Below are 23,528 nucleotides of genomic sequence, written 5' to 3'. Positions count from 1 at the left end.
AGAGATGGGGAGTGGTTTGAATAGAGAAATGAAGTTGTTGCATGTGCTGCTTAAGCAGCTCCCTAAAGTGAATGCACTGCCATTTGGATGGGGTATGTTTGTGCTTGAGTTTCTGTACTTTCTGCTTGTGATTAGAGATGGGTATGATGTAGGACCACTGGGATATGCTGCCTAGCAACCAGTGAGATGTGGTATATCCGGATGGACAGTGACACAGTAATTCACTCATTGCTCTCTTAATATGATGAAGAGAAAAGGCTTTTCTGCTTTAGGGAAAAAAAAGCTCCCTTCTGCAGAACAGCCATGTGATCATTGTAATAACACACAGGAAAAAAATCATAACTTCACTACCCATGGATAACTATTGGTAATATCCTGTTATATTTCCTTGAAGAATTTTTGTGTGTATATGTGCATATTTATGTATGCATGTGTTGCCATATATGTATTTATGTATGTGTATTTATTTGCATAGCTGCAAGTCATTCTGTAAATCATTTTATTATTTTTTGTATTTTTTTTTTTTAAAGATTTTATTTATCTATTTGAGACAGAGAGAATGAGAGAGAGAGAGCACATGAGAGGGGGGAGGGTCAGAGGGAGAAGCAGGCTCCCTGCCGAGCAGGGAGCCCGATGCGGGACTCGATCCAGGGACTCCAGGATCATGACCTGAGCCGAAAGCAGTCGCTTAACCAACTGAGCCACCCAGGCGCCCTATTTTTTGTATTTTTAAAAAAAATTTATTTGACAGAGAAAGGGAGAGAGCACAAACGGGGAGCTGCAGGCAGAGGGAGAGGGAGAAGGAGGCTCCCAGCCAAGCAGGGAGCCTGATGGGGGCTCGATCCCAGGACCCTGGGATCATGACCCGAGCCAAAGGCAGACACTGAACTGACTGATCCACCCAGGCGCACCTATTTTTTGTATTTGAACATTGATCTATTCCCATTTCAGTAAATATTTTGAGTGCTTTAATGGCTTCATAATATTTCTGTATATGGCTGTGCTGTACTAAAGACACAACCCATAGCACTGGATTATTAAGTTAACAATTTTGCTACTAAAAGAAGTGCTGAGACTAACATTTTTATGTATAACATTTTTCAATATATCAGATATTTCCTTAATAAAGTAAAAATTACTGGGTTAGCAGGTGTGAACATAAGGATAATTGATGTATATTGCTGTATTTTTACCAGCATTAAATATTCTAGTTTTTCAGTTTTTGTGAATTTGATAGGTGAAATGATATACAATTTTAATTTGCATTTCTTTCATTACTTACAAGATTTAGTTTTTTAAGGGCCCCTGGGTGGCTCAGCCAGTTAAGCTTCTGCCTTCGGCTCAGGTCACGATCCCAGTGTCCTGGGATCGAGCCTACATTGGGCTCTCTGCTCAGTGGGGAGCCTGCTTCTCCCTCTTCCTCTGCTGCTCCCCCTACTTGTGTTCTCATGCTCTCTCTCAAATAAATAAATAAAATCTTTAAAAAAAAAAAAGATTGGGCGCCTGGGTGGCTCAGTTGGTTAAGCGACTGCCTTCGGCTCAGGTCATGATCCTGGAGTCCCTGGATCAAGTCCCGCATCAGGCTCCCTGCTCGGCAGGGAGTCTGCTTCTCCCTCTGACCCTCCTCCCTCTCATGCTCTCTGTCTCTCATTCTCTCTGTCTCAAATAAATTAAAAAAAAAAAAAAAAAAAAAGATTGTTTTTTCTCCCATGTTAGCTTTTATTTCCTGATTTGAAAATTGTCTGCTCATATCCTAGGCTCATGTATTTACTGAAATCTTAGGTGAGGTTCAACACTTAGTAAAATATTAGTACGTGTGTGTGTGTATTATAAAGAATATAAATTATATCAATTTATATATGTTGCATATTTAAAAATATGAAAAACTTTTCATTTCCACTCCTGTCATTATAAGCTGTCACAGTTGACAGTTTGGTGTGTCTGTTCTTACAGATCTTTTTGTATGTATTTACAAGTAGAGAGGAAGAGGGGAACGGGAACAGGGGAAGAGGGTGGAGGAGAAGGAGAGAGGTGGAGGTTTTTAGAGGATGGGCTCTGGAGGTGGACTTTGTGGTTCATATCCTAACTGCTGGAAATGTGGAGAGTGATCTTGGGGACTTTAGAATGCCACAGATCATAGTCCCAGCTCCCATAGTTTAGTGGCTGTGTACCTTGGGAAAGTGACTTTACCTTTTTGTGGCTCAATATCCTCATGTGTAAAAAGGGGTAATTATAGACTAGGACCTCAGGTGGTTGTGAGGATTAAATGAGTTCGTGCATATAATGTGCTTAAAATTGTACCTGACACTTTGTGTAATAGAGTAATGTAGTAATGGCTGTTACTGTTATTATATGATACATTTTGTTTAAAAACAAAGTGGGATTATACTGCACATGCTAGTGACTGTGTTTTCATGTATCTTACAAATCTTTGCCATATTGATACATGCTGATGATTCTGTAGTGTAGTTGTACCATCATTCATTTAAGTCTCTTGCTGTCGATGATGGATATTAGTTTAGTTTTTAGGGTTTTTTTCCTTTTTTTGTATTAAAATTTGTAGTGCCTTTCCTTGGACATATGTGTATTTTAGTAGGATGAAGTCCTGTATATAAATAAAAAATAACACAAAATAAATAAAAAAAAATTTTTGGCAATTGTTTTTAATACCCAAGAGCTTTTGCTCTCTCCCCTTCCTTTATCCTTTATTGGTAGCAGTTGTATCCTATTTTATGATTAAAATATTATCTTGAATACTTCCCTAGGTACTAATTAGAAATTTAAAAAATCTGTTTCCTGCACCATTTCTCTCCAGGGTTTTGTTTTTTCTTCTTAGTTCTTCACTTCCTTTTTTAAAGTTTATTTATTTATTTATTTTTAAGTAATCTCAACCCCCAATGAAAATGAAAGTGGAAATCATTTCTCTTAAGATAATTCGTGTTAGCAAGTTTGCAGTATAGTCAGCTTTTTTTCTTTTTTAAGATTTTATTTATTTATTTGATAGAGACATAGCGAGAGAGGGAACACAAGCACGGGGAGTGGGAGAGGGAAAAGCAGGCTTCCCACTGAGCAGGGAGCCTGATGCAGGGCTCAATCCCAGGACCCTGGGATCATGACCTGAGATGAAGGCAGACGCTTAACAACTGAGCCACCCAGGGGCCCCTATAGTCAGCTTTCTATATATTTGAGTGTAGGGCTCAAACTCATGACCCTGAGATCAAGAGTCACACACTCTACCGACTCAGCTAGCCAGGCACCTCGGTTCTTTACTTTCTTAATGTCTGGTGATTGGTAGTTTCCATTCATATTTATGAATGATGAGGTAGATCAGTAGTTAGTTGGGTAGATGGGTTTCTTGCAGCCGGGAAATAGGCCTCTCCATAATTGAATGTTGTCTTCAAGTTTTGTGGGTGGGGCCTGACACCAGGGACAGTTTACTGTGTTTGTGCTTTTATTTTCTCTTCGAATAATGTTTTTAAAAAATATTTATTTATTTGAGAAAGAGTGGGACGTGGGGGAGCAGAGGGAGTGGGAGAGAAAGAATCTCAAGCAGACTCTGTGCTGAACGTGGAGCTGGACATGGGGCTCAGTCTCCCAACCCTGAGATCATGACCTGAGCCAAAATCAGGAGTCAGTTGCTCAACCGACTGAGCCACCCAGGTGCTCCTCTTGGAATAATTTTTAAAAGGAAAGTATTGCTAATGAAAGTAGTAATCATTTCTCTTAAGATAATTCATGTTAACAAGTTTGCAGTATAGTCAGCTTTTTATATATTTGCATACTGTGTATGTTTTGTGGAATTTCTCATGCACAGTATTTTCCAAATACATGATTTTGGACCCATATATTCTCCTCACAAATAGATTATGAAGTGGAAATCCTACCATAAAATAACATCTCTTTGGGGAATTGGTTAGCTTTTGAAGGACTGAAGCTTATTTTGCATTACCATTATTGCATTGTACTTTTAGGCTTTCTGGTTGAAATAAAAACCTCCTTGAGACTTAATTTTTCTCATGGTCACATCATTGGGTGACAGCTATTGTCCTCATCTCTTAGATCATTTTAACCTATTATTTAAAAATAATATCACCTTTCTGATTTGTATGCCTGTTAAAACCTTATGTTTGCCTTTTATGTACTGTAATTTTTAATCTTTCAGAATTCGTGAAATTGCCTAGGTTTTGGTATGAAGACCTATTTTGTAACCAAATTTTAGCTATAGTAATGAATACTAGATAATTGAATAGTTTTTAGTGTGATCTTACCATTCAGTTTGAATATGTTTTCCTCAGGTGACATCACAATGTATATTTATAATTTTGCTTCAGATGCATTAGTTTGATAAAATATGAGGTATAAAGTACACTGGGTACTTTAAGAGATGTTGGTCAGGAACACTTAGAAAAAAGAGCAAAACCGTAGAGTTGAACATACCTAGGTTCTGGTTCTGTAATTTATAATCATGTGATTTTTGGCAATTCTCTTAATGTTTTTATTTTTATTTTAATTTATTTTTGAATGTTTTTATTTATTTTTAAGGATTTATTAGAGAGTGAGCACAAGCGGGAGGGGCAGAGGGAGAGGGGGAGAGAATCTCAAGTAGACTCCTTGCTGAGTGCAGAGCCCGACATGGGGCCTGATCCCATGACCCTGAGATCATGACCTGAGTTGAAATCAAGAGTCAGATGCTTAACTGACTGTGCAACCCAGGCGCCCCTCTCTTAATGTTTTTGAATTTTAGTTTCCTTTTCTATAAGAGGGGCTAATGATACCTCTCAAGTTGTTCTGTGGATTAAATGAAATCCTCTCTACAAAATACCAAGTGTACTGTCTGGCACATAGTTGGTACTAAGAAAAATGATGCTATCATTTAGTCCAGCCAGTAGAAAACATCATTTTCTAAAGACTTAAACTAAAGGGCGCCTGGGTGGCTCAGATGGTTAAGCGTCTGCCTTCGGCTCAGGTCATGATCCCAGGGTCCTGGGATCGAGTCCCACATCGGACTCCCTGCTCCTTGGGAGCCTGTTTCTCCCTCTGCTTCTCTCTCTCTCTGTCTCTGTCTCTCATGATTAAATAAATAAAATCTTTAAAAAAAAAAAAAAAGACTTAAACTAAAGACAGGTTACAATGTTTATCAATACTTGTTAAGCTCTTATGTTGATACTTGTATCCAGGATTTGCAGTTTGAGAACCCTGTATTTCAAGGCTCAGGATATAAAAAGCTGGTGAGAAATAAGTCTAGCCTGATACAGATGCCTCTTGGTGGACTTTTTATAAAGCTACGACCCATTCTTTGTCTTCTAAAATGGCTTGTTTATTATAACCTATTTTACTTCATCAAAATTTCTGGCCTGAGATAAAGAGATTTTGCTTTATACTAATTAGTCACAAATGAATCTCATTTTTGTTTTTAAACTTGTCAACTACCCCAATATACCAAGGTGCTTTTATTCCTGGAGTGTCCTCTTCTGTTTCATCTTAAAAATGATTGAAGCAGGGCGCCTGGGTGGCTCAGTTGGTTAAGCAACTGCCTTCGGCTCAGGTCATGATCCTGGAGTCCCGGGATCGAGTCCCGCATCGGGCTCCCTGCTCGGCAGGGAGTCTGCTTCTCCCTCTGACCCTCCCCCCTCTCATGCGCTCTCTCTCAAATAAATAAAATCTTTAAAAAAAAAAAAATGACTGAAGCAGGGACGCCTGGGTGGCTCAGTTAGTTAAGCAACTGTCTTGGGCTCAGGTCATGATCCCCGGGTACTGGGATTGAGTCCCTCATCAGGCTCCCTGCTCAGTGGGGAGCCTGCTTCTCCCTCTGCCTCTTCCCCTCCTCCCCGCTCATGCTCTCTCTCTCTGACAAGTAAAATCTAAAAAAAAAATAAAAATGATTGAAGCAGATAACAGATTGCAGTTTGAGAACCGCAATCTCTAAGTGAGGGAAGGGATGTTATCTCTAAAAGATTGCTCATAGATATTTCGGCCTCTATTTGGAATATCAAAATCATCCCTCAAAACAAGAAATTGTTTCATTTTGTGGTTTAGTTGCTATCTTAAAAATATTTTGCATGTTTTTTTTTTTTTTAAAGATTTTATTGGAGGGAGAGAGGGATGCCTGGGTGGCTCAGTTGGTTGGGTGCCTGCCTTCCGTTTGGGTCATGATCCCAGAGTCCTGGGATCGAGTCCCGCATCGGGCTCCCGGCTCGGCGGGGAGCCTGCTTCTCCCTCTGCCTGCTGCTCCCCCTGCTTGTGCGCTCTCTCTGACAGACAAGTAAAATCTTTAAAAAGAAAAAGAGAGAGAGGATGTACAAGTTGGGGGGAGGGGCAGAGGGAGAAGGAGAAGGAGAAGCAGACTCCCCACTAAGCAGGGAGCCCAGTGTGATGGGCGGCACGACTCTGGGCCAGATCCCAGGGCCCTGAGATCATGACACCAGCCGAAGGCAGCTGCTCAACTGACTGAGTCACCCAGGTTGCCCCTATTTTGTATGTTTAATAAATGTTGTGTATAATGAGTTCTACTTACTTTGTACTAAAAAAGCAATAGATGTATCTTGTACATTATAGAAATACATTGGTAAGTAAAATTCCCCTGTTGTTTTATCCTCCTCAGTTAAATGTCTGATATCTTGCTCTGTAGATTATGTTCTATGCCTATTTTAACATTTTATTTTAACTAAAATTGGGTCGCATTGTAAATGTTGTTTTGTAGTTTCCTTAATATATAGTTCATATATGTAATATGTTAATATATATTTAAGTGTAATAATGCCTAATACATATAGTTTCCTTAATTAAGTTTTCTTAATATACCAGAACAGATCTCTATGTCAGTAATACATATCTATTGTAATTTTTTGAAGTGATTAGAATTCTTTAGTATGGATGTTCCTTAACTTACTTTTAGTCAATTCCCTCTAATTTGGATTATTTCCATTTTCTTCTATTATGAATCATGCTGCACTAAACATTTTTACGTGAATATGTTTTGTACTTCGGTAGGTATTTCTGGGGATAAATTATAGAAGTAGATGAAAAGGCGCAAAGAGAAATATGTCAAAGGATGAAATAGACCCAAGGTTATGAACATTAAATACTAGCTATTGTGAGTTTTAATGGTTTGGTTCCTGGTTCCATTTAGATCTTTATTGTTTTTCTTCTTTTTTTATTTGTATTGTTTTGCTTTATCAAGTATGTTCTAATTAGCCACTTTAAATCCTTTTTGTTTTTTTTTTATTTTTATTTTTTTAAAGATTTTATTTATTTATTTGAGAGCGAGAGAATGAAAGAGAGCATGAGAGGGAGGAGGGTCAGAGGGAGAAGCAGATCCCCCGCTGAGCAGGGAGCCCGATGCGGGACTCGATAAATAAATAAATAAATAAAAATATTTAAAAAAAAAAGAATGACTACATATATTTAAAAAAAAAATCCTGTATTATATAGTAACTTATTTTTTTTCTTGTTAGCCAATTACTTTTTTCAAGTTTTCTGTTTTTAGCAAACTTGCCAATTTAAATTTTATTCCAAAAAATGTAACCTTTAAAAAATAATGTGGCAGCAGCTACTGATAAGAAAAGTTTGAGTAAATTTCAGGTGATAGCTAATGAATTCCTGAATTCATGCCTAAATTGAATTTGGTCCGTTGAAACAGAGTATGCATATTTAGATAAGTAAAATTCATACTTGTTAAAGTGTGAGCTTATTCGAAGGAATCTAGATGACTGACTTTGTGTCTCATCTGTATTGATTATCTTAGTTCCTCATATATGTCCGTGACATATATGGGTGGAATTAAAAGATCTTGGAATTACTAGGGCAGACTACCTGCCTTGAGTCATGCATCTCCTTGATCTTCTATTAATGACTGTAAGCACTTTGAAGGCAAAAGCTGTCTTTATTGGAGATGACAACAAATCACTGATGGATTTTAAAAAATGGTAATTTTCTTGACAATGTTTTCTTTATTCTTGATGTTGTAGACTGATAGCAAATATTGTAAATATTTTTTTTTTTTTAAAGATTTTATTTATTTATTTGAGAGAGAGACAGAGAGAGAGAGCATGAGAGGGCGGAGGGTCAGAGGGAAAAGCAGATCCCCCGCTGAGCAGGGAGCCCGATGCGGGACTCGATCCCGGGACTCCAGGATCATGACCTGAGCCGAAGGCAGTTGCTTAACCAACTGAGCCACCCAGGCGCCCCAAATATTGTAAATATTTTTAAGAAAGTAATCTATGAGTCTGCAGATTGCATTGTCTTTACTTAAAGTTTGTCATTAAGCCGTTGTTTTTTAAAAATATTTTTTTGAAACCTCATCCTTATTGTGAGGTATTTAGACAACACAGAAATGTATAAAATAGAAAGTGTATTGTAGCATCTTAGATAAGTATAATCTTAATCTTTTTTTTTTTTTTTTAAAGCAAGTTCTGCACCCAACATGGGGCTTGAACTCACAATCCCTAGATCAAGAGTTGTGTGCTATACTGACTGAGTCAAGCAGTTGCCCCCCTTTTTTCTTGCTTCTGGTAGGGGAAAATAAAATCTATACACACAGAAAGGAATTTTATTTCTTAACTCAAAATGGGATTGAATTATTCAAACACACAGACTATTCTGTAGCTTGCCATTTGCATTTATTGTCTCATAGATATCCTATAACATTACACAGAAAGAGAATCAGTTTGGTGAGAAGTTAAGAGCCTTGGTGTCTGGAGCTGGACTGCTGGTGATAAATGCCAGCTTTCCACTTACATAGCGTGATGTTGGACATACTTTTTCGTTGCTGTGTACATTAGTTTTCTTTTTTTTTTTTTTTTAAGATTTTTTATTTATTTGACAGAGACAGCGAGAGAGGGAACACAAGCAGGGGGAGCGGGAGAGGGAGAAGCAGGCTTCTGCGCAGAGCAAGGAGCCTGATGCGGGGCTTGATCCTAGGACACTGGGATCATGACAGGAGCCGAAGGCAGACGCTAACCAACTGAGCCACCCAGGCGCCCCACATTAGTTTTCTATTTTGAAAGATGGGAATGAGAATTGTTCCTAAGATTGTTTTACTCAACATTAAAATGTAAGGTGATTATAATGTTTGGCACATGATGTTTAGCTTAGTAAATTTAAGCTGTAAGGATTATAATACAGTTTTTCACTCATTTAAAAATATATATTCCATAATATGGATCTAACACATTCATTAAACCATTCTCAAATTGATGGACAGATAACTAACTGTATTTTAAAGGACCTTATTTTTCCTTGGGTGATTTTTTAATTATTAAATTTTTTTATCTTTATTTTTTTGAGAGAGAGAATGCGTGCAAATGGGAGGGGGGGCAGAGGGAGTGGGAGAAAGAGAATCTTAAGCAGGCTCCAGGTGCAGCGCGGAGCCTGATGTGTGGCTCTATCTCATGACCCTGAGATCATGACCTGAGCTGAAATCAAGAGTCACATGCTTAACTGAGCCACCCAGGTCCCCTCCCCTTGATGATTTTAAAGTGTTGTTTGGTTTTTATTTTAGTAATGCAACAACACTTTTTTGTTCTTGGTTCCTTAGCTGAAGTGCTTAATTGAAACTTCAAAGCTTTTGTAAAACAAGGAAGTAATTAATCATCTTTCATCCTAACCCTAAATATGTCTGCTTTTCTCAGATCCCATTTTGTGCAGTTTGTAGATTAGTTTCATTTTCAAATGGTAGTATTCATGTCATCCATTGCTAAAAACTGCTTTCTTATTTTTATCTTTTTTTAATCTGGTACATAAATTTTTCTCCTGCCCAAGCTATTGGGAACTTGAATTTTAGTGAAAGGAAAAACATTTTATTTTTCCTGCTGTGCTGTTATTTTAGTTTATTGCCCTCTTTGTGATTGGAAAATCAGTTTGATTCAAATGTCTAGAGAGGGGCGCCTGGGTGGCTCAGTCAGTTAAGCATCTGCCTTTGGCTCAGGTCATGATCCCAGGACCTGGGGTCGAACCCTACATCGGGCTCCCAGCTCAGCGGGGAGCCTCCTTCTCCCTCTCCTCCCCACTCGTGCTCTTTCTTGCTATCTTTGTCTGTCTCTCAAATAAGTAAAATCTTTTAATAGTAATTATAAAAAGGAGTGTAAGAAATACTGGGGTACCTGGGTGACTCAGTCATTTAAGCGTCTGATTCCTGATTTCAGCTCAGGCCATGATTGAGATGGGATTGAGCCCCATGTTGTGCTTCATGCTCAGTGGAGAGTTTGCTTGAGACTCTCTCCTCCTTCTGCCCCTCCCCCAACTCGCACACACGTAGTGCTCTTTCTCTTTCTCTCAAATAAATCTTTAAAAAAAAAAAGAATGTAAGAAATATTAATTTTTTTAGTCGTTGAACCAAATTAACGTTTTCATTAGACTTGAGTGATCCAAGTAAGGAGTCTTTTTTTTTTTATTTCAAGAAAATGCCACCTTAATTAGCATAATTTTAGGCACATATTAAAGATAGGATAGTAGTACTCAATCTTGGTTGCTTGTTGGAATCAATTTTGCAATTTAAAAAATATATAGACATTTTCTGAATCAAATTTTGGAGTTGGGGTTTTAGATATGCAACTAAAGTTAGGGACTCCTGGTGTAGAAAATTGGAATGGTATTTTGAGAGTTAATTAGGTCTTGCATAATATTTAAGGGACATTAAATTAGTATTTGCTTGATTATTTTTGGACAGTGACTTTTCTGAGGCTTTGAGTGCTACTAGCATGATGCTTCCTTTTGGATTTGGTGTCTCTTCCTTGTTAAGATTCTTGATCAATAATGATCAAGTAATGAATGCTTACTTCTCAGGGGACATGTCCTTTTAAGTTTCTTGTCTAGATTAATACTGAAATAGAGTTTGGCAAATGACCAGAGGAAGATTTTTTTTTCCCCCCATTTTGAAAGAGCTTAGTTCTGGGACATGGTAAAGTGAAAGCACAAACCAGGCATTTTGTACCTGACATCCTCTTAGAACCTGAAATAGTTTATTACCAGTATCTAATTAGTCAAATTGATGAACTAATGGGCACTGACAGCCTTTATCTGTTTTCTTTGCTGCTGTGAAGGGAACTTTCTTAATTCAGCAGAGTTTATTGTGTGCAGGGCTTTGTGTTAGCCCTGTGCAAATGAGTAAGGTATAGTCCTGCCCCTGTTGTTACTACTGAGGATTATTAGAATTACCATAAGCCTGCCTAATACTAAAAGAAAAAAGTGATGTGTGCTATAGAAGTGAATGTGTTAACATGTCCTTCAATGTGTAATGGAGAGCCTCCTTGATTTTAATCTGAATTCTTCCATTAACTAGCATATCACCAGGTCCTGAGCCATTGTGGCACTCTGAGGTGTCAGGGATCTAAGTTCTGTCTTTTGAGCATGCCCTGTGTTGATCAAGTGAACCTTGTGGTTCGCTGTTCCAGTTCCAGTTCTAGTTCTAGTCTATAAGTTTGCAGTTAGCAGGAGGGAGAAGTGAGAGGACAAAGGGATTCTTCTCTTAAAGGGCACTTGCCAAAAGATTCATAAACACACTTTTTATTGAGGAAAGAGGAAAACAAAAATTGGGGGACAACTAGCAGCTTCTAGCACATGTGGTTTTTTTGTTTTTTGTTTTTCGTTTGTTTTTTAACTAAAGATTTTATTTATTTGACAGAGGAAGACACAGCGAGAGAGGAAACACAAGCAGGGGGAGTGGGAGAGGGAGAAGCAGGCTTCCCGCAGAGCAGGGAGCCCGATGCGGGGCTCGATCCCAGGACCCTGGGATCATGACCTGAGCCGAAGGCAGGCGCTTAACGACTGAGTCACCCAGGCGCCCTGTTTGTTTGTTTGTTTGTTTTATTTTTTTTATTTATTTGACAGAGAGAGAGACAGCGAGAGAGGGAACACAAGCAGGGGGAGTGAGAGAGGGAGAAGCAGGCTTCCCGCCGAGCAGGGATCCCGATGCGGGGCTCGATCCCTGGACCCTGGGACCATGACCTGAGCTGAAGGCAGACGCCCAACGACTGAGCCACCCAGGTGCCCCCTGTTTGTTTGGTTTTAAAGATTTTTTTTTTTTAATTTTTATTATTTTTTAAAGATTTTATTTATTTATTTGAGAGAGAGAGAATGAGAGAGAGCACATGAGAGGGAGGAGGGTCAGAGGGAGAAGCAGACTCCCTGCTGAGCAGGGAGCCCGATGGGGGACTTGATCCCGGGACTCCAGGATCATGACCTGAGCCGAAGGCAGTTGCTTAACCAACTGAGCCACCCAGGCGCCCCAAGATTTTTTTATTTTTAAGTAGTCTCTACACCCAACTTGGGGCTGGAACCCACAGCCCTGAGACCAAGAGTTCCTTGCTCCACCCACTGAGCCAGCCAGGCGCCCCCTAGCACATGTAGTTTTTATGAGGATATGCCCAGTGTAATGATGGGCTCATAATGGGTGCTTAGTCAATAGTAGTTTATAATGTTTTAAAATTTAGTTCTTTCAGTACTTACCATTTGTTTAGTTCTTCACTCCACTATATATACATTGGAGATTTACAGAAGAGAGGGTGACAGCTACACCTCTTAAGACAAACAGCATCTTTCTAAATTAGCTTTAATTTTTTTGAGCACACAGATACTCACATGAGACAGTTGAACAGGAGTTCATTAAAACTATAAACAGTCTGTCACACATTTGCTAGTGGTTGAAAAGAAAGATAGTGAATGAAGTAGCTTTCTTAAGAGGTAGTTTGAGCTAAATGGTTCTTACACCAGCCTACCCACCCACCTTTAAAAGATTTTTAAACAGTTTGAGTCATAACCCAAATAACAGAATTATATTTTAATAGTATATTCATTTAAGGTATTCAGTAATTACCAGTAAAATCTTTGTTAGCTATGTCAAAGAAGGGTGAAATTCCAAGTAATGAACTAAAAAAATAGTGGCAATGAAGGTAGAATGAATCTTCACAGATTTTCAGCTACTTGCTTTCCCCGCCTCCAAGTTCATTACTGTAAAATTACTGTTTTACTCTGCATTTTTATAAAGTTAATATTTTTGAAATATGATTTTCCATTTAACATGTGTGAGTAGATATGAATATTGTAACAAGTTATAGAAATAAACATGGAGGATAAAAATATATGTAGGAAAATAAAATTTTTATGTTGCTGACCATTCGTTTCCCTTTTTGTATTATTATAAAATTCTCATATCATTTGACATATTTTATCGAAAGAAAATTCAGCTCTAGATTTGATATTTTCTGTTTTCACAGTGGAACAGATTTAAAAGCTTTCTAGTCTCTTTAGATATAAGAAATTAGATATATAGGGCGCCTGGGTCGCTCAGTTGGTTAAGTGACTGCCTTCGGCTCAGGTCACGATCCTGGAGTCCCAGGATCGAGTCCCGCATCGGGCTCCCTGCTGAGCAGGGAGTCTGCTTCTCCCTCTGACCCTCACCCCCTCTCATGTGCTCTCTTTCTGTCTCTCATTCTCTCTCTCAAATAAATAAATAAAATCTTAAAAAAAAAAGAAATTAGATATATAAAATCCCTACAAAGGAGGGATTTGTGCCCTTTGCAAAACAAAATTCGGTATTTACCTAAGAATTTGAGGCTGAGGATACAGCAAGCTACATAAGTTAATGTCAAAACAATATTAGGGGCTCGTGGGTGGCTCACTTGGTTGTGTCCGACTCTTGATTTCGGCTCAGGTCATGATCTCAGGGTTGTGAGATAGAGCACCGCTTTGGGCTCCATGCTCAGCGGGGAGTCTGCTTCTCTCTCCTGTCCCTTCCCTCCCACTTTCTCTCAAATAATAAGTAAATCTTTAAAAACCCAATATATTTGTCAATCTTTGTTTTAATAACACTCTAGGATTTATTACACTGAATTTACTTTTTTACTCAAGGTGAAGTGTTAATAACTTAGAGTTAATCCTTTTCATTTTATATTTTTATTTATGATTCATGGTAGTGAAAATCTCTTATAAGAAGAAGTATAAACACTCCTACTTTGGTTTTTATGCAAGTGCCATTTTCAGGATGATTTCATTTTTATTAGAGAAACAAATTATTTCTAACCCTTAGTTTCACTTTCAGTATTTATGTTCTAACCTTGTTCCTGGAATTATGTTTCCATTAAACGTAATTACCGAGTACTTCTGCTTTCAGTTTTAGTTTCTCGTATTTGTGGCTTCATTGAAATCTATTCTGATTAGTAGGAATAAATTGATCCTATGTGATTATATTATAGAGACTTATGTGACTTATGTGATTGTATTACAGAAAGAAATGTTAACTGCCAGTGAAGCATTTAAGTAATGTGTTAGGGTTTGTAAGGACAAACTTAAGAGTCTTACATAAGACAAAACTTAGATGTCTAACTTAGGAGAGTTACTTGACCTTTTACTAGTGCTTATCATTCTCTTTTAAATGTAGACTCTTCATGTTTTAGATAATATGCTGTAATTCTGTGAAAAACAGAAAACTTTCCTGGCTTTCTATGCAACCTGCCTTTTCTTTTACCTGCTTGGTCTGCTTCTAGCATCTGTTTTTCTCTTTGGGATTATTTTACCTCTTTGTGCTCAGTCTCTTCCTCTGTAAAATTGATTAACTAGACTGAGTTAACTCTTTTTTGACCTGTTTATTTTATTAGTCTATGTTTAGGGCAGAAATTGTCCCATATCCTTTCTTCTTTCCTAGAAATAAGCAGCAGCCCTTTTTCTTACTAAGGGCTTTCTTTGAGGCAGAGCAGAGAAATATGTGGGGGAAGGGTGTTGATAACCAAATAAACCTTAGGAATAAAGAATTACCAGAGAAGTTTGAAATATAATTGATATTAGAGACAGTCTTATAGAACTCCTTTCCTTTCACTGCCTTGCATATTGGATTGGTGCACATTTTAAACATTTTCCTTCCTACCTTTTTCTCTCAGAATAATAGTCCTGTTAGTGGGGCACCTGGGTGGCTCACTTGGTTAAGCACGCCTTCAGCTCAGGTCATGATCCCAGAGTCCTGGGATCGAGCCCCACACCAGGCTCCCTGCTCAGCGGGAAGTCTGCGTCTCCCTCTGCAACCCTCCCCCCGGCTTGTGCGTGCTCTCTCTCTCTCAAATAAATAAAATTTAAAAAAAAATTTATGTTTAAATAGCCACATGTAACTGGGTGCTGCCTTATTGGACAGTATAGCTCCAGATTATCCATTCAACCAGCAGACATTTTTATGAGCTGTCAGTGATATGCCCAGCATTATGTTCAGGCCAGAGATACTATGATCTGGCAGTATGGTAAGGGAGACAGACAACTGAAGTGGTAAATGTAATAAAGTGTAATCGTTGGTGTATTAAAGAAAAGCACAAGGTTATAAAGGAGCATAGATACCAATTTTTACCTAACCCAGGCTGAGGGTGGATCACATTGGAGGTGTTCTTATGCCAAAAGAAGTCTTGTGTCAAATATCCGCTTGTATTCTGCATGGGTATTGAACTCAGGTCAATCCTTGTTGTGTTACAATATCACCAAGGGCTGTGGAACCACTTGGCCATTATTATTTTTAAGTGTTTGGTGTCAACACTAGTATTTTTGTACTTTAACCCGGGCTTTTGTATAGAATTAATAGGTGTTCATTGGTTTGTGACGAGATTAACTTTACTTCTCTTGTGAAAATCTATACAACAGAATTGTAAATCATTAAGGCTGCAGTTTGGCTAAAGTGGTTGCTTTTTTTTTTTTTTTTTTTAAGATTTTATTTATTTCAAGAGAAATCATGACCTGAAATCAAGAATTGGATGCTTAACCAGTTGAGCCACTAGGCACTCCTAAAGTGGTTACTTTTAAGCGTGTGCAGTTCGGGGCAGTTTTTGAGGCCATGCCTTGCCCTCAGATAACACTTTTTCTGTGTTATGAAGTACTGGCAAGGAGATTGATTATCTTCGGTCTGTAATTCTTTACGTAAGAATATAAGTACTGAGTAGAAGAGTAACAGTTTTTATAGCTTTTTAAGGACTGATCTTTATCTGAGTTCTTACAGAGATGAGGGAGTGCCTAGTTACTCCTTAGGGCCCCCTGGATGTCAAGATCCATTTATAGGCCCTTTGGTTTTGATCTCTTCAGAAACTTCTCAGAGCCATGTAAATCTCCTTGGCTTGGGGAAGGAGGGCATTAGGATTCTCTCTTTTTGCTCTTACTCTGGTCCTCATTTTTCTTCAGCTCATTCTGGAGGAACTCAGGGCATTGTAAGTCATGTACCTAATGAATTGTCATGGCTTTTCTCTAGATATTGAAGAGTAAGAGCTTTGGTTTTTAGCCCCAGGGGACAAGAGTCTATAACTATGCGCTTATAGGTAATTTAAATGGGTTGCATTCATGGGGCATCTGGCTGTCTCAGTCAGTAGAACATGCAATTCTTGATCTTCGGGCCGTAAGTCTGAGCCCCACATTGCGGGTAGAGTTTACTTAATAAAAAAATAAAAATGAATGGGTTGCATTCATCAGTAACTATCTTGTTTCTAGGATGTTTTAAAGTTTATGTCTGTCAGTCTTATAAAAAGAGCTTGGATTTTGATGTTGTGGTATGGTTTTGATGAACTGTGGTACACTGGGCTCTCTTATTTTTTTTAAAGATTTATTTATTTAGAGAGAGAGCAAATGGGGGAAGGAGCAGAGATAGAGGGAGAGAGAGAATCCTAAACAGACTCCGCACTGAGTGCAGAGCCTGACGCATGGCTCAATCTAAGGATCCGGAGATCATGACCGGAGCTGAAACCAAGACTGGACACTCAAGCGACTGAGCCACCCAGGCGCCACCACTGGGCTGTTTCTAGTGTAATTCATTGTAATAGGAGGAGGAACAATTTTACTGCTTATCAATCTAGAAAAGAGTTTGTGATTTTAATTTGTTGGGTTAATGAATTTCATTGTCAGACTGTAAACACATACTTCAGGTAATTAGAATTCTGACAGCCTAGATCTTTTGTTTTTGACAGCATAGATCTTTAGACTCAGATTCAACTAATACTCAATACTTTTGAAGTGCATTATGTATTATTTTGATTTTTTTATAGATCATTTGTTCAGTAGAAATGTGTGAGTCACCTATGTAGTTTTAGGTTTCCTAGTAACTATATTAAAAAGTAAAAAGAAACAAGTGAAATAAATTTTTTTTATTTTATTAAAATTTTATTTATTTAAGTAGTATCTGCCCCTCCGTGTGGGGCTTGAACTCATGTACCGAGATCAAGAGTTGTACTCTCCTCCAGTGAGCCAGCCAGCCTCCCCAAAATTAATTTTAATAACATATTTAACCCAGTATATACAATATATTATCTTTTTTTTTAAAGTACACTAATCTTAAGTGTACTTTATGATTTTTCACATGTATACTTTTTTTAAAGATTTTATTTGTCAGAGAGAGAGCACAGGCAGGGGGAGCAGCAGGCAGAGGGAGCAGCAGGCTCCCCGCTGAGCAGGTAGCCTGATGTGGGACTCAATCCCAGGACTCTGGGATCACAACCTGAGCTGAAGGCAGACACTTAACCGACTGAGCCACTGAGGCATCCCAGTATATTACCTTTTTTAAAAAAAGATTTACTTACTTATTTTAGAGAGAGAGCAAAGGGGAGGGGGAGAGGGAGAGAGAGAATCTCAAGCAGACTCCCTGCTGAGCGTGGAGCCATTGTGGGGTTCCATCTCATGACCCTGAGATCATGACCTGAGCTGAAGGCAAGAGTCAGATGCTTAACCTGCTGAGCCACCCAGGTGCCCCCAAAATATTACCATTTTAAGTTGTGCTCATAAAAATTATTAGTGAGATACTGTATTTTACATTCTTTGTACTGAGTTTTTCCACTCCAGTGTGTATTTTACACTTACAGCACATCTTATCTTGCAGTAGCCATATTTCAAGTACTCAGTAGCTCCATGTGGCTTAGCAGCTACTTAGAGAACCATGCAGTTCTGTAGTGTATCTGTAGGATAAATACTGCTTTACTGTCTGCCTTCAGAGAGGACCAGGACTAGCAGGGCTGAGGGCAAGGGAAAGGATGAAGAAGAGGAGCTATGTGGCAGGGAGTACCAATCAATAGGGGGATGCTTCACACCTCTTCTCACCTGGGTTAGTTGCTCTATGAACAGCTATGGATAGATTTATTATTTATCTATTTTCTCCACTAAACCAACTGCTTAAGGCAGGAACTATGTTTTTTTCTTTTTATTTCCCTGGGGTTTGTCAGTGCTTCGCACAAAGTAGACACTAATAAACAAATGCTTACTAGAAGTCTATACTGAGAACAGGGAACTTTAAACCCTGCCTGTGAAGATTTGTAGCATGATTTATTGCATTTCTGGAAGTTGGATGTGTTTTGTCACTCGTATTAGTTACACATGTATCCATTCCCAAGGTTATTCCACAAATTGGGAGCGGAAGAAAATGTAAACCATCAGGAATAAGTACATGCAAAGATTCTACGTTGGTAAATAGTGGTATACAGTGTTATATTTTTGTATTTAAAATTTTTTTTTTTGCCTTTAATGATAACTGACTTTTAAAAATTTTTTTTTGTTTTTTAAAGATTTTATTTATTTATCTGACAGAGAGAGATAGCGAGAGCAGGAGCACAAGCAAGGGGAGCGGGAGAGGGAGAAGCAGGCTTCCCGCCGAGCAGGGAGCCGGGTGAGGGGCTCGATCCCAGGACCCTGGGATCATGACCTGAGCCGAGGGCAGACGCTTAACGACTGAGCCACCCAGGCGCCGCAGTAATAACTGACTTTCAGTGAACATCTTCTATGTGGCCTATACATTTTTTGTTCCATTAATAGGTAGGTGGTATTGACCTCATTGTATAGATGATGAAAATGGGTTTTCTGTTTTCTGTTACAAAAGGCATTTACTTGTCATGAATGGAATTAGTGCGTAAGTTTAGTGTGTATGGTTGGATATATTTTTCCTTTTAGAATCCATAATAATAGTGTGATGATTATATTTTACATAAAATATACATTTGTGTTTAGGGAGATGCAGAGGGGTACATCTGAAAACTTAAACTATTTTGAAATACTGCAAATATAAAAAGAATACACTGTAATATAGCAAACCCATGTATCCATCAGCCAGCTTCACAAATAAAATGTTATCAATATAATTAAAGCCTTTAACATGTACCTTCTTTGATAACTTGCTCCTCTCTTTTATCAGAGGTAATTGTTATCCTGACTTTGGGATTTATTAGTACAATGTATTTCTTTATATACTTATATGTATTTCAATTTTCTAAATCTTTTTAGTTTTACTTACACTGCAGAAGAAATCAGAATTCCTTTTTTTTTTTTTTTTTTTAAAGATTTTTATTTTTTGACAGAGAGAGAGAGACAGCGAGAGAGAGGGAACACAAGCAGGGGGAGTGGGAGTGGGAGGGGGAGAAGCAGGTTTCCCTGCTGAGCAAGGAGCCTGATGTGGGGCTTGATCCCAGGACCCTGGGATCACGACCTGAGACGAAGGTAGACGCTAAACGACTGAGCCACCCAGGTGCCCAGAAATCAGAATTTTTTTTTTTTTTTTGAAGATTTTATTTTATTTATCTGACAGAGAGAGACACAGCGAGAGAGGGAACACAAGCAGGGGGAGTGGGAGAGGGAGAAGCAGGCTTCCCGCCGAGCAGGGAGCCCGATGTGGGGCTCGATCCCAGGACCGTGGGATCATGACCCGAGCCGAAGGCAGACACTTAACGACTGAGCCACCCAGGCGCCCCCAGATTCTTAAGTCACAATTACTGTGTGTATACTTTTTAAGCCTGTGAAGTATTTTTGAACTTATTTCCAAATTTTTATTTCTGGATAGAATTATTAAGTTTCATTTTGAGAAATAGGAACATTTCATTTCAAAGAGCTTTTCTAAGTATTATGGCCAATATTTTGAACTCTTAAGATTTTTATCTCCTAAAGGCTAAGGACAAGACCATTTTAAATTATTTTGCTCAGTGAAGTAAAATTCTTACGTGAAGTTTTATTAAATATGGTCTCTTCACTATTGATAGGCATAAGCAGAGAAGAAGCAAGTGACGTTGGAATACACGGTGGAAATCAAGGAATTTAGTTCAAAGACTAGGGATAATGCATATGATGATAGTGATCTTTAAGGATCTGAATTCTGATATTTCTACTTCCTTATCCGTAATGGAAATGGTGGTGCTTGTGTTATTAGGATAATAGGGATGACTAGAGTATTTAATATACCTTGAAATACCATCAGTGCTTTATTATCAGCATATCAGATATTTTTTAAAACTTAATATTTGTGGTCTTTAGGTTTAAAAAGCTGCCTGAAATCTCAGTCTGTTGTTAGCCTCTTTTTAAATTGTTGGAGAACATCGTTATGAGTGGAGTATGTAAGCTAGAAGATGTTCCTTTTTGATTTAAAAAAAAAAAATTTTTTAAAGATTTTATTTATTTATTTATTTGAGAGAGAGAGAAAGAGAGAGCACATGAGAGGGGGGAGAGTCAGAGGGAGAAGCAGACTCCCTGCCGAGCACGGAGCCCGATGTGGGACTCGATCCAGGGACTCCAGGATCATGACCTGAGCCTAAGGCAGTCGCTTAACCAACTGAGCCACCCAGGCGCCCTAATTTTTTTTTTTTTTAAAGATTTTATTTATTTATTCATGAGAGACAGACAGGCAGAGGGAGAAGCAGGCTCCCAAGGAGCAGGGAGCCCGATGCGGGACTCAATCCCAGGACCCTGGGATCCTGACCAGAGCCAAAGGCAGACACTTAACCATCTGAGCCACCCAGGCGCCCTTGATTTTTTAAGTAAACTCTGTGCCCGATGTGTGGCTCAAACTCATGATACATGTGATCAAGAGTCACATGTGCTACCAAGTAGGCCAGCCGGGTGCCCCTCTTGTTTTGATTGTTCATACTCTGAAAGGTAGGGCTATGTTAGAAGGTAGAGCTGTTTTACTTCTTGATTGGTCTGTGTTCACTTTTCTATAAGTAGTGGTGATATTCCAAACTGGAGTGGTGCAGACATCAACCATGAAGAAAGAAGGGTTTGTGCCTGAACTCAGCTCTGTGTGTAAGGTGCAATATTATTTAACTCTGGTACATTGTTATTTTTTATAGGATTTTTTTCCATCTGAAACAAAATAAATGTTCATAATGGAAATTTTGGAAGCTTTAAGAGATGGGAAGAAAAATCAACCATAATTCCATTATTCAGAAAGAATAGTTTTTTTGGATTTAGCATGTTTCCCAAGGTTTATTTCATTCTTCTAATTGCTTCAGTTCCTCCATAGTATTCTACTATTTAGTAGCATGTTAAGATGATAAACTTTCATTTGAAAGGTGAGGGAAATGTTTGAATGTTATGGAAAATAACCTCTTATTTTGGGGTCAAAGACACTTTTTACCATATCTAGCATTATTTATCTTTAGTTTGGCATGGAGAACACTGTGTTGATAGTGATCTTAATGTTGCCTTCATTATGAAAAATACTTTTCCTGCATATAGAATTCTGGGTTGACAGTTTTTTTCTTCTACTACTTTGAAGTGGTTAAGAAAGAATCCTATCTGATAATTCCAGTACCTGAGTGATCCCGGAGTTGAACTTGTATTGATTGCTTTTTCTCTTCAGTATTGGTGGTTTTTGGTGTGTGTGTGTGTGTGTCTCATAATTTTTATTTAAGTGTTGGGCATTTTGTGTAGTATAGTAGAGACTGAGGGAAATAGTATTTATTCTTGAAAATGGGTATACCTCTTCTGTTGGGCCATTGTGGTGGGGTGTTGAGTCAAATTCATCATGAGTTGAGCTAGTCTGGGGGTTTATTGTTGTTCTCATTATCTTCAGTGTACCACAGGCTTCAAAGTCCTATAGTGGTGGCTAATGTTAGCCCAGTGGTAGAATGCTGTTGCTTGCTATTTGGTGTTAGCATTGTGGTTGTAGTTATTCGGGTCCAGCCTCAGTGTTAGGCTTCAGTGTCCACCTTGACCCCAGAGATGGGGCTTTATCATTGTTCCTTTTCCTCCTTCCTTTGACAGTCAGTATTTGCCTTGTATTTGTGGTTGTTCTTGGATGGGGTTTCCTGCCCCTCACCCAGCATTAGGATACTTCTGCTTGGTGTATCAGTGTTGGATTCTAGGCCCAAAATGATTTCTTACCCTTCCACACAGAGGTAGGGGAATTGGCTTATCTTCTTATTCTAGCAAGAGTAGATGTTTGCCAGTGTCCTGGCAGTGTGAATATTTGTTGCCTCTTTCCCAGTGGCCTAAGATTTTTTCTTCATAGGAGAAAAGGACATGGGGAAGCTGGTGGGTCTTTGTGCCTGTTCTCAGTGATGGCTGATCACCTCCTGCACTCCTATGATATTGAGTGGGACTCTTTCTGGTTTTTTGCCATGAATCTAGTCTTTCTCATGAGCACCTAGGGGAGGCCTTTAGAAAAGAGCTTGCAGGTGAGTATAGACTCCCATTGTATCTAGGGCGCCCAGTTGGGAACGTGTTTTGCTAGTCTACACTTAGCTTTTAGGAATTTATTTTAGGTATTATAATTATCTCTTTTTCTTGTAGTCTGCCATGTGTGTTCTGTCCTTTATTGTAGGGTCTTGTCTGTCTTTGGAATTTGGTTTATTTGGTTGCCTCTCAACTTTAGCAGTCCCTAATGGGCTCAAGTAAAGTTGTGGTGTTTTCGATAATCTGGTCTTTTCTTTAGAGTGGGTGCCATATTCTTTGCAGCATTCTGTATCTTAAGCAGAAACAGAAGTCTAATGATAATCTTTAGAGTTTATCAATCTATGCTAAACTTTATTCTAAAAAAGATTCAATGTGGTTTACAAAAACACTTGAGATAACACTAGGTGAAAAAACTAGATAAAGAAATCAAAGCAAAGGGAAAACAAGATGGGAATAAACGAACAGGCAGACAGGTAGAGTTGAGTATTCTATTGAAATAAATGCCAAAGACTCCGGATGGTTGTTGGTGCAGATTTGGATCTGAGCTTCATCATGACGAAAGCAAAGTTATAAGATTGACAATGTTCAAACTTTTAGTATAAATTTATTTTCATGGGTGCCTTTTAAATGTGGGAAGAAGTAGTTTTTACTTTTATTGGCATATCTAGTGGAATGAACTATGTAATATGTAAGACATCTGTTTTTAATACAGATACTTGTCTTTCTTCACCTGTACTTAGTTCTTTTTAAGTGTATTGTATGTAATTTTCTTATATTCCCTGCTGGAGGAGCTGGGTAATTTCATCAATTAGTGTTTGATAGGACGATGTAAGATGCTAGTATGGCAAATGGTTTATGAGATAGTTGCAGTTTGAATCTCAGAGTCCTCAAAACAAGCCATTAACCTATTATTGCTAGGAAGTCAGGGTGGCCTTATGTGTAAGTGGGGTTAAGGAATTCACTCATTTGTTAATTTATTCAAGAAACGTTTATTGCATACCAGCTATGTGTCAGGCATTTTGTTAAGAGTCCAGGATAAAACAGTGAATAAAAACAGGCCCCCCTTTTTTTTTTTTTAAGATTTTATTATTTATTTGAGAGAGAGAGAAAGGGATAGAGCACAAGCAGGGGGAGCAGCAGAGAGAGAAGGAGAA

The 23,528-nt window shown here is 38.5% G+C and overlaps 1 long non-coding RNA gene across 1 annotated transcript in view; it reads left to right on the top strand.

The window, feature by feature from the left end:
• The window catches only part of LOC145721192 (uncharacterized), a 34,833-nt gene extending 27,625 nt beyond the window's left edge, over positions 1-7,208 (top strand). Inside the window, exon 4 of the long non-coding RNA XR_014144697.1 lies at positions 6,896-7,208. This is a non-coding gene — a long non-coding RNA (uncharacterized LOC145721192). The remainder of the gene's footprint in view (positions 1-6,895) is intronic.
• The last annotated feature ends 16,320 nt before the right edge of the window (positions 7,209-23,528 follow it).

This window comes from Leptonychotes weddellii, chromosome 4 (genome assembly GCF_054177405.1).
Source record: "Leptonychotes weddellii isolate Sample4059 chromosome 4, ASM5417740v2, whole genome shotgun sequence".
NCBI classification, from domain to species: Eukaryota; Metazoa; Chordata; class Mammalia; order Carnivora; family Phocidae; genus Leptonychotes; species Leptonychotes weddellii.
The sequence above is the reverse complement of the archived record's forward strand: the minus strand, read 5'-3'. Positions and strand labels throughout refer to the sequence as shown.